Consider the following 11617-nt stretch of genomic DNA (forward strand, 5'->3'; position numbering starts at 1 on the left):
CTCACAAGTGATCCTACCTACAAGTTTAAAATGCTGTAACGAAATTATTGAAAAATCCAGAAACTATTTGAACACTCAAAATAAAAATTGCGAGGAATATTTCTAATTTATTGTTTAATGTAATCTAGTTTGTTGATAATAAATGTTGCGTTCTATACTTATTTTCTTTCGCTACTATTGTTATGGGACAGAGGGAGTATAGAATATTATTATCCCCCTTAAACTATACGTACAGGGTGTCTCAGCTGAAGAAGGCCAGAAATTGTTCTTCTATGATATTCCTCCTTCGATACCATTTAAATTAGTGTTGTATAAAGCTCGAGTCTTCGAAGCTCCAGAGCTCAGTCTTAAAGACTTCTTCTAAATCTTCTTCTATAGAAACTTAGTCTTTAAGACTGAGCTCTGAAGCTTCGAAGACTCGAGCTTTATACAACACTAATTTAAATTATGCCGAAGATATTTTTTTTGTGCCATTAAACATAAAGAAAATATTTAGGTGGCCTCCTTCAGCTGAGACACCCTGTATAATATTAAATTTCACGATCCCAAGAATTAATTCATCCGAATTAATAATAATAACCCTGTTCCCTGATCAATTACAAAGAATCGTTAATATACCAGAATTAAAAAAGCAAGGTTTTCTTTGTAATATTTAAATTAAAATAAATTGAAATCAAGGGGTGGTAATATCTGGTGCCTCACACTGTATATTTGTGGTTCCTTTATTCATAAAGCAGAATAGGTTTTTCCCTTTCCATTATAATTATGTGCTATTCGAGGTACCTTGTAGATAGAAAGAAATAAAATAACCAAGTACATTGCCATCTACATATTGGCATAAGATTCGGAACATCGGGCATTTCCAGCGTCAGTTGTTTGCTGAAGTTTTTATCGACGGCTGTGTGAGTGTTAATTAAATCGATCTATTAGGAGGATTTATTACTTTTGATCTATGGCGGCGGGAAGAACTGGGGAAAGGGTCGAACAAACACGGGATCATTGTGACGTTGCTCGGGGAAGCTGAACGGGAGATTGAACGCGGACAAATTGCGATCTAGCTGTGCAAACAATGTCTTTTAATCGAAGAAGAGTTGTAGGGGACGCGATCGTATCGATGACGAAGCGACTACTCGGTCCGTTCGAATATCTCGAGTTTATTTCTACGGTCGATTATTATTTTCGGCAGAATACTCGAGAGAGATCGAGTGCGTTGTTCCATGTTTTGATGCGTACACATTCTGTTTATAAGAGTATCGTTCGATTGGAGTGGCCAAAAGCTTTGTGATCTTTTTAAACTGGAAAATTGGAGGTTCTCAAACTTAATATCGCGTCGGAACGAAAATCAATTGAGATATTTGTTCATAGATTTATTCAATTATTTTCCATTCTGTTCTAATATTTTCTGCCATTTTTAAGGTAACTATCACGTTATTGAATAATATAAACATCTTAATTTTATCGCAGCCAATAGTTCACTTAAGGGGTTACGCCACCCTTAATTTCCCTTTAATTTAGAGTTCAGGGAATAATTTAAGCCACGGTAGATGCAACAGCTCCCAAAAATAACGAAGTTACAGTGCTTAGAAGTTCGTGCGGACTCGCTGTTTTCGAGCAGGTACGAAACTACAAAATTTTTCAACTGGTGTAACAAATATCTCGGAAACTATGCGTCGGATTTACTTCAAATTTGATACACATAATTCTAATAGCATTATCTATCATGTAGCATAGGATTTTTTTGGTACGACATCCGAATTGTTTATGACAATCGTTTAAAGTTCGACTTGAAATGGAACTACTGAATAAACGGAACACCACAACTACACTGAGCTCCTTTGGTGCTCATTCCTTTGGAGTGGGGATGAGTCGGAGTTGAAACACGTAGTGGAGTAGGGAGCGCTGGCGCGCGGAGTGGGGATCGCTGAACGCGATCACGTACTACCAAGCGTCGCGCGACGAGGTGTGACGGTTAATATTAAAATCTTTTTCTCCTGAACGCCACAGTTTTTGTTTTAAATTTGTTTTTTAATATTGCATTGTGATCCACTTCTGAGCTATGTTTAAGGTTTCAAGTCTCTAGCTCATCGGGAAGTGGTTCAACATTCAGTTACAAGATTTGACGCATACAACAACGACTACTCGGCAAGCTAATATAAGCGTGGTAAAAAGAGAGACAGCGAAAGAAGAAAGAGTAGGATAAAGACAAGATTAAGATAGATTAAGAGAGGCAGCGAAAGAAGATAGAATAACATAAAGACAAGATTAAGATAAATAAAAAGAAACATGCGGTTGTAAATTAAAAATCGGGTGGTCCACGTGCGTGGATGACAACACGCAGAGACGAGTGAAAGTGTTAATCGTTCAGAACTTGTCGGCATTCGGGCAAGAAGAAAATCCGCGCGGAACGGTTTAAGGACAATTAAACAGTGTGTACGGGGAAATCGCAACGACGACATATTACGTTGGTTTCCGGCGAGCAGACGGTACCGCGTATTAACCGTGCGCGTGCTGTGTGTACCCGCGGCAACGTGGATAATCCATTATTTGCACAACGAAAACGCAGCCATGTTGCCGTCGAATTCGACCACGTTCCACCGTCTAATGCACACAGGAACGCGAGAGCTGTTGCAGCCAAAGGCATTAATTGGGATTAAGTAAATCAAGACGCTAATTAGCTCGCGCGCCTACAGCGAGCGTGCGCGTTCGCGAGAGACAAAGAGAGTGGATGGAACAGAGGGAGAGAGAGAGAGAGATGAGTGAGTGCGCGCGCGTACACTGCCGCCCTTTCGCCCCTGTGATCGGCCACCCCCACAAACCTTGCTTGCCTACCAACCCCCTCCCCTCCCTCCACTGCGTTCGACTCTCCGACCGCTGCACCATGTTTCAAAACTAAAATTTTGTCGACCACGTTTGAAAAGTTAATGGGATATTCTAGTTTCAAACGGGATACCATTGGATAACTTTCGAATCTTTTCAAACCAGGGGCGGGAACTGTTATAACTAGACAGCGGATTTTATGCATTTATTGCGGAAATCTATTTTCTTTCTTAATATGTTGAACAGGTCGAAAATAATGTAATCATATTTCTAAATTCTTCTAATGTTTCTATTGTTTTAAATTACACCCGGCCCATTTTTGTTATAAATGCGTAAAATCCGTAGTCTAGTTCTATTAGCATGAATTTGAGTGGGGCCGTATTTCACCCAATAGTTCACTCAAGGGTTAAAATAGCAGGAAGATTAATAGGATTTAAGAATTTCAATATACAAGGTGTCCCAAGAATACTCTAGTATTTTTTTATATATTTTTTTTCTCTGCGTTTACTCGAAAGCTTCAGGTAAATTTTGGACAGGGTGATTCGAGATTTACAGCTGGTATTTACGAGATTTCAAACGCGCGCGCCCCCTCTCCTTCTCCCTGTCCGATTGAATCGCTCGGCCGGAGGGGTCATTCGCGCGGCATCATTCTTTCCAAGGTAATTTGTATACGCGGCAAAAGTGGCGTTGCTAATGATGATGTTATAAATAAATGGACGGCACACGTCCCTATGTTTGGAAACGCGACAGTCGTGGCAAATGACTGGGAAAATGAATTGCTCGCGGAAATTCGTCGACCAAACGTTGGTTACACAGAAACAGCAACACAAACGGCTGTTCAAATTATCATTACCTAGCCGCGTTCTCTCGTGAATGATAATTATTTGAAAAAAGAGGACAGCCGCAATGTTCTCCTGTCGCCCATGAAGGACACGCAGAATTGCATTTCTTTCGGAAATGGTGAACAGATTTTTAGTCACCCTCTGTTTTCAACGTCTGTTTATGTTGATGTGAATGGCTATACGGAGTTGAACAACGGTTCTCCACATTAAGAAGTGTTATTTTTTATTATAAAAAACACCGTTTTCTGCTTACGCTCTATAAAATTACTGTGTAGAGTACAGAAGTGGGCATTATTTGGCGAAACAAATATTTCAAATACTTTTTTGAATATTTTAGATTTTATTTTCCCTAATGAAAATAGTATTTTAAAAAAGGTATACAATTTCGAAACTAAAATATTTCTATTTGAACAATCTGAACGTCGAAATAAAATTTTTCTATTTCAACAATTTGATCCAGGAAATAAAATATTTCCATTTCAACAATTTGATCCAGGAAATAAAATATTTCCATTTCAACAATTTGATCCAGAAAATAAAATATTTCTATTTTAACAACCACAGAAACACAAAATAAAAAATTTTACTTTTTGCATTGTTATAATACTCTGAGGAACCGCATAAACATATGCGGTTTATGTCCATCTTATCGTTAAGAAACGATTCACACTCATAAATGTACTGAATCCGCACTATTAGTTTCAGCAATAATATTTAAAATTAAAATGAAAAATAAAGACAAAATACAAATATTTGCAATATATTCTTCGAATAAAATGTATTTTATGTATTTTCAAAAATTACTGCCTCTCTCAAATAAATTATTTCATTTTCAAAGTTGTACGCATATTTCAAAATAAACAGAATTATATATATATATATATATATATAATTCTGTTTATTTTGAAATATGCGTACAACTTTGAATTATTTACTATTTAAAATACTATTTTCCCCAGCTCTGGTAGAGTTACAGAGTCTACTACAAAACCACGCCTACCCGGGGTGCTCGACAAGAAAGAGCAAGACAGTCTTTTATTTCTTTCTTCGAGGTTATTTGTTCCGAAGCGTTGGCCCTGGGAGGCAAACTCGGGGCATTCTCAGGACAAAGTGAGCTTGTTACTCGTGTCTGGCCTATAAAGACGAGGGGATGCATGCTTTTCTTTGCGTTAACAATAAATTGAGAGTACGTCGTTAACTTCGTTCGGCGATGCGTACGATCAAGCAACGTTACATCAGAATTTGAATACAATTTGGACTGGCGATTAGATGAATCGAATTCGGTTATTGAAATGTTATATATCACACCTGACAATTACCCTAGGATATCGGGAGGGACGGGGAGTGAGAGAGAGAGAGGGTTGACTCCATTAAGGTAACAGCGAAGAATAAAAACGGAAGCATCGTGTGCGCCGATGAAACGCAAAGAAAGAGAGCGAGTGAATTTCCGAGCGGATGAGTATTTATTTCATTACATGGGGTGGAGAGGGAGGAGAGAGCGAGCGTGGAAGAGAGGCCGCGGAAAGCCCGCTCGGATCCTGGTAATATCGCGAAAAGTGTTTGCTCAGCTTGTCTCGACCGAGCTCGGAGCATTAAACCGCGAGCGTTCTTTCGTCTCCCCGGGATCCACCGAGAGCGATGCCGACCTCTCCAATGTGTACACTTCTGCTCCCGATTATACGTTGCGAGCTCGAAGGGCTATTTCCTTCCCCCTCCCCAAACCCCGCCCTCTGTCCTCGATTTCAATTCCAACGATTCAAACGATGATCGCCGCCCTTTTCAAGAAAGTACAGTTTTGTAAGGAACATAAACCGATTCCACACACTTTAAATCGGAACAACTTTTTTATGAATGGACCAAACGACTTCAATTTCTCTGTAAGGCTAGAAGAATTAGTTTAATAAATGACGTCTAAAAGATATGTCGAAAAAATCCATTTGGACGGAATTGTGAAAAACGATAGTAAAAATTGATTTTTACAACTTTCTTAGCTGGGCCAATAACGAAAATTCAAAAGATGTGTCTGGTCAACTGGTATAAATTATATACGCTCTGAAAATTTCATTGAAATTGGTTAATTGGTTTGGCAATTATAAACGATCAAAAGTGGTAATTTGTAGTGTACCATAAAGTGGCAAGTTTTACCATTTTTGATCGTTTATAATGCGTGAACCAATTAACCAATTTCAATGAAATTTTCAGAGCGTATATAATTTATACCAGTTTAAATTTTCGTTACAGGCTCGGATAAAAATACGACTAATCTTTCGAGCTTGGCAGAAAACTTGGTCGTTCGGCTAATTCTTAAAAAAGTGTTCGAACAATAAGTTACGGTACATAGAAGAGCAAGTTATTTGAATTTGCAGAGGATTTTATTTAAATCCTATTAAAAATTTAAAGAAAAAGTCCAGTGTTTTGACCGACCTCTACACAACTCTTTTTAAGGGTAATTCGCGAACGGCGAAAACGAATAATAAAATTGATGGAATAACATATAATAGCACGTTCACGCTAGAAATCGTATTCCCGTGAACGCAGTCGAGTGTCTGCTGACGTACGAACAACGGCGGTGCAAGTATTGACGGTGAATGTTGTGCCCGTAAAACGAACGCACACGCCAGCAAGAATGAGTCGCCACCGATTCAGGATAGAACACGGCGATTACGCACATTTCCCTGGAGAACGAAGCTTCAAACCGGGAGTTAACAGACGCGGTCCCCTCTGTCCCTTCGTTTCTCCACCTCTGTTCCTTCCCCTACTCCTGCGCAACCCCCGATCCCCCCCCCCCAAATCGCCCCTAAAACGTTTGCATCGCGATCGAGAGACTGATGAACACCGTCGCGATCGTTTGCATGGTTATTATTGCCATTGTCCCCGGGATGTTTCACTATCTCACCCTAACGTCAATAAATTGCAGCAATACAGTCGCAAACGAGCCGGTGCACCGGACAAAAGTTTGAGACGTCGACCACGAATGTGTAACCGCAGAATGAAGGCCGTTATCTAGAAGATATCGTATTCAAAAGTCCATACACGAACACAAACCGTATTCCGTGTACATTCGGAGTGTAATAAAATTTTGAATTGTATTCGCAGTTCCTTTTTGTTGACCTTTAAAATCCGGAAGGTGTTTCCGCCCGTACCCTGTACGAACAGAGAGAGCACGACGATATCCGATTGATAGCGGGACGGCGAAGAGTCAGGAAACGAAGATAGCGAGCGAGCGTTCTCTGCTCGCGCACGCTCGTGCGCGGACTGCCAGCCGGAATAAAGTGGAATTCAGCGCAACGTGAATTATAAACGATATTATGCAAACACCGCGGAGAAAGAGTACTCGTACCGCGAGTTAATTTGATGAAAAACATCAGAGGGCAGGCAGTGAGATAGAGGAAACAGGAGGAAGAGAAGGAGAAAGAGACCGAAGGGGGCCGGCAAAAGACGCATCCCGAAAAGATCCTTCCTTTTCGAGGCGAACACGAACCTCTCTCGACTATACTCACCGTCAAATATTTTCGTTGGTTTTTCAACACTTTCCCGGCGACCGCCACAATCACGAATTACCATTTCGGTTACGCTCCCCCTTCCACCACCATCGGACCGCGGAAAAAAAGACCTGGCAAATAGAGCACGGGTCGGACGAAAAATTTTCTAACACCGACCGTACCAAAACCGATCACTCACCAGTTTCACATTTTTTTATATTATTAGGTTGTTGCAATTGAAATGACCGTTTTTCACATTTGAAACTTCCCGCCTTTGTAATTTAGTTTTTCCACGACAGATGGGGTTGAAGTTGTACAATTTGAAAAGTACATACAGTGGGGGTGTACACTTTTTAAAAACCAATAACTTTTTTATAATTGTACCAAACGACCTGACTTTTTGTAATCAATTAGAAGCATTCTTTTACGAAATGATATGCAAAAAATATTTTCCAAAAATTATAATTTGCAAAGTTACATGCAAAAATAAGAAAGGCATTTTTTAAAACTTTTTATTTGGGCCCTTAAAGAAAATTTAAAATATATGTTTTGTAGATCTATGTTAGTTATACACATACTGAAACTTTCATCGAAATCGGTTGATGCGGGAAACAAACAGACAGACAGTCAGACAAGAAAGCGATCTAATAAGAACGTGGTAAAAACGACAGGCATTGAAAGATGTAAGAATGCTTAGAATTACTGCAGTTGGAGGCCGAAGATCGTGGAAAACTGCAATTTTTACCATCTTCAAACGTTTGTATTTTCAGAATATGTTTAATCGTTACAGATCTACCAAACGTGTTTCCTAAATTTTCCATATAACTCTACATAAAAAAGTTGAAAAATACAACTTTTAGAATTTTTACATATTTACTTTACAGACGCGATTCAAATAAATCTTGAAAAGGATCCAAACTAGGATCGAAACGTTGATTTTGTTTGACAATTAGCAAAATTGCTTTATAATTCGTATTATAATAAATGATCGAACCGTTGCGCCGAAAGCATTTAACATTTATTTAGAATTTTCTCTGCAATTCCGAAAACTTGCAGTTTTTTTCAAAAAGTTTTGTCACGTTGTGTAGCAAACCAATTGTTCTAACTTCTCCAAAAATTTCAAGTCGTACATCTCAATATTAAAAAAGTTACGGTGTTTTTAAGAGTGTCCGAATATTAGTGGGAGTCACTGTAGATATAAAAAATCTTTTTAATTAATAACCAAATGGACTTGTAGCACTTTTAAAAACAACGGCTCCTAAATAAAAGGATCAGGCTTTATATTAAAAGTATGCTGTATGTTCATCAAACATTCCCGAATTGAATAATCGGAAATTTGAAGGGAGTGTTGGTGTCCTAAGATGCAGAAAATTAAACGGAGCTACATACATATCTTTCTGCAGTGTGCATTATGTAACGCATATACACGAAAGATGTAAGCAGATACATTTCCTATGTATATTTAAAATGTATGTATTATACCAGTATGTAACGAGAGGCGGAGATTCTCGTTGCAGATTTTAAAATTGACTTTCGCGAGTCTCCTCAAGTGCATTGCAAAGTCAAGTCATTTTTCCCGTCCCTTCCATATATTTCGAGATGTTTGTTGAGAACGGGACAGCCAATAGGCAAATATTCAATATGAAATTATGCGAAAGGGTTCAAGTAAATGAACGAATTTATTTCACAGGTTGTCCCGTAGCAAAATATGAAAGAATGCTTCGTATCCAATTTTATACATAAGAATATTAATCCTGGATTATAAAATACTAATGTCGAGTATAGGTACTTACAAATCTTTCAGAATCTTCTGTTCCTCCGTCGGATCGACAGGACACTGCCATTTGCGCGAATAAGTTTGAAGCACAACACACAACACATTATCCAAAATCGTGACAGCGAACGGGAAAAAGTTACTCCGACCACGGTCAAAATAACACTGCGGTTGTCACTTCGGTTTTTCGGGAATGATTTAGGTGGGGAAATGTTGCTTTGTTAATTGGACGGTGGTGTGTCGGAAGAACTTTAGGTTGAGAAATGGGGAAAGTGTCAAAGAAATTCATTGTGGTATTGTCTACGGTCATCAATGACGTGATTTATAAGGGTAATCCGCTCGTCGATTCGATGGGTCCGTCGCACGTGTTGTCGATCTGTGGGGGTTGAAGAATCGTATGCGTTTTTTGCTTGCTATAACGACCTTTACAGGTATATCGCCTAATCCGCTGGAGGAACGGTATATAAGGTACGGTAATATTTTATAATACAGGATTAATATTCTTATAACAATGGATATAAGGTTTCTTTCATATTTTGCAACTTCTTTACGATCCGAATGGGCAGAGACGATGATGTCGTACGGGCCTGGCGACGAATGTCCCTTTAAGTTTCGTTTGTCTCGAGGCACGCACACGATGATGTTGTCTCATCGACGCGGTCCGGTGGACTGTAGTTGTAGGCTTTTAACTCTTAACTTTAACTTTTAACGTACAACTCCACACAATCAAATTTTACAAAAACTTTAACAGCTTATATCTCGATAACTATTTGTTTTGGACCTGGATCTTAATTTTTTGGTAAAGACCAAAACAGACCAAAGACTTTTATGAATGTCCAAAATTGATGTTTAAATTTTTCGACATTATAAAGTTGTTTGTCGAGGTTGAAGAAATCATTTTGTAATATCCCAATCCTTTCCGAATAAAACAAAGAAAAATGTAGCCCAATCGGGCAAACAGTTCCCGAGATAAAAATTCGCAAGTGAGGCCGGTTTTCGCCGAAATGGGCAAACATTGAAATTTTCGAGGGCCTGCCATTTCTAAAAAAAATTCGAAATCGGCAAAATGATGACTTAAACCCCCCCTAATTTCACATGGACTACAACATATTTCATTTAGAACAAAATCGACGATGGTGCCTGCAAAAAGTGATCGATTTAGCATGGAATGACATTTCTATAATATTATTCGTTGTTTAAAATCCGGTAACTTTGATTTGAAACACTGTCGCGTACTGTTCATTGTATTATGTATGTATCTTTTTACATCTCCGGTATCTACATGGTGATAAGGTGGCAATTCTGCCTGTGCACTGAAGAAAATCCTGATTTTATGCATGTTATGCAATGTCGTTACATCTCGCCTCATAAATACATAATTCGTCAACTCTGCCACGGTTCCATCGCGTCCATCGTTGAAAATTGAACACGTCCGACAATTTATGAGGTGGGTCTAACTCGCGCAAGTCGCCGATACCGAATATATCGCCGAAACAACCGCACCGTGATGGCGAATCGAACGAGAACGGTGGCGAAACGCGATTTAACAAAAAAGTGTACGGTGTATCGTGAACGTCCGCAGGAGTAATTGAATCAACAATAGTCGAGAGCTTTCCTTTCGTGCTTTTTCTCGTCGAGCAATTCTCTCATCGAAACGCGTCGACCAGCCGCATCAATCCAAGGGGAGGAGCTGATCTCTCCCACCCCCGAATCGCGTGTTGGCGTCGATCACGATTATTCATTAAGTTTGCAACATTTACTTATATTTCACAGTGAGTGATTAAATTGTTGGAGCAGCCGCGATATGAAAACTACATTTACTGCGGCGAGTATACTGTTATTTACGGTATTGCTAAACGTCTATTTGCAATTTATATATCGATTGATTCTTATTTAAAAATTGATTATCACCGTGTCAAGTCGTCAGCCTTTTCGATTCACTCTAATCATTTCATCATTCACCGTATACAATGGTACTCGTACGACGCCATTTGCCATAAAACATCCAAATATTTATAATAAACGATAATGTAAATTTCTATTGAAATATTGATTAAAAGCTGCGAAGTTCTATTGAAAAATGATTCTAAAAGCACTTTTAGTTTTTCCCGAATTTTCCATTTTTCCGTGATACTTTTCCAATTTTTCTTATCCTATAACCACCTAGTTCCGACTAATACGAACATTTTAAAAAAAGTATTAGCCAAATCGGTCCAGCCGTTCTCAAGTGATGTGCTTACCAACGAACAGCATTTGATTTTTATTTATATAGATTATGTATTATAAATCTTATGCTAAATTAATAATAATAATAATAATAGAGCGTCGCTCTTAATCATTTTAGTCTTGATCTTTCTCTGCCAACCAAATAAAGTTCCACGCTACACAATGAAATAATTACCCGATGTCCCTACATTTCTAATCAAATCTGAATAATTCGAACTTCCTAGTTATTCAAAGCGAATATCTTTAACGCGATATGCTTCTTTGCGTCGACCTCGCGCCCTCATCGAACCTGTCGTCTCATTTGCATATCTCTTGACAATTTCGTTCGAGGATTGCGGCGCAGGAAGAAAATCGCGTCGATTCGTCCCATCGATGGACCGAAAAAAGGGAAGAGATTCCCGAGAAGACAAAAATGGAAAGAGATACATACATCCAAACAGAGAAGAGAGTTGGGGGGAGGAGAGAGAGAGAGAGAG

At 38.8% G+C, this 11617-nt stretch overlaps 1 protein-coding gene across 11 annotated transcripts in view; it reads right to left on the reverse strand.

Moving 5' to 3' along the window:
* The window catches only part of Smr (nuclear receptor corepressor smrter), a 66628-nt gene that overhangs the window by 23729 nt on the left and 31282 nt on the right, over positions 1-11617 (reverse strand). The gene's annotated exons all lie outside the window — the stretch shown is intronic.

The sequence above is a fragment of the Lasioglossum baleicum genome, chromosome 6 (genome assembly GCF_051020765.1).
Source record: "Lasioglossum baleicum chromosome 6, iyLasBale1, whole genome shotgun sequence".
NCBI lineage: Eukaryota > Metazoa > Arthropoda > Insecta > Hymenoptera > Halictidae > Lasioglossum > Lasioglossum baleicum.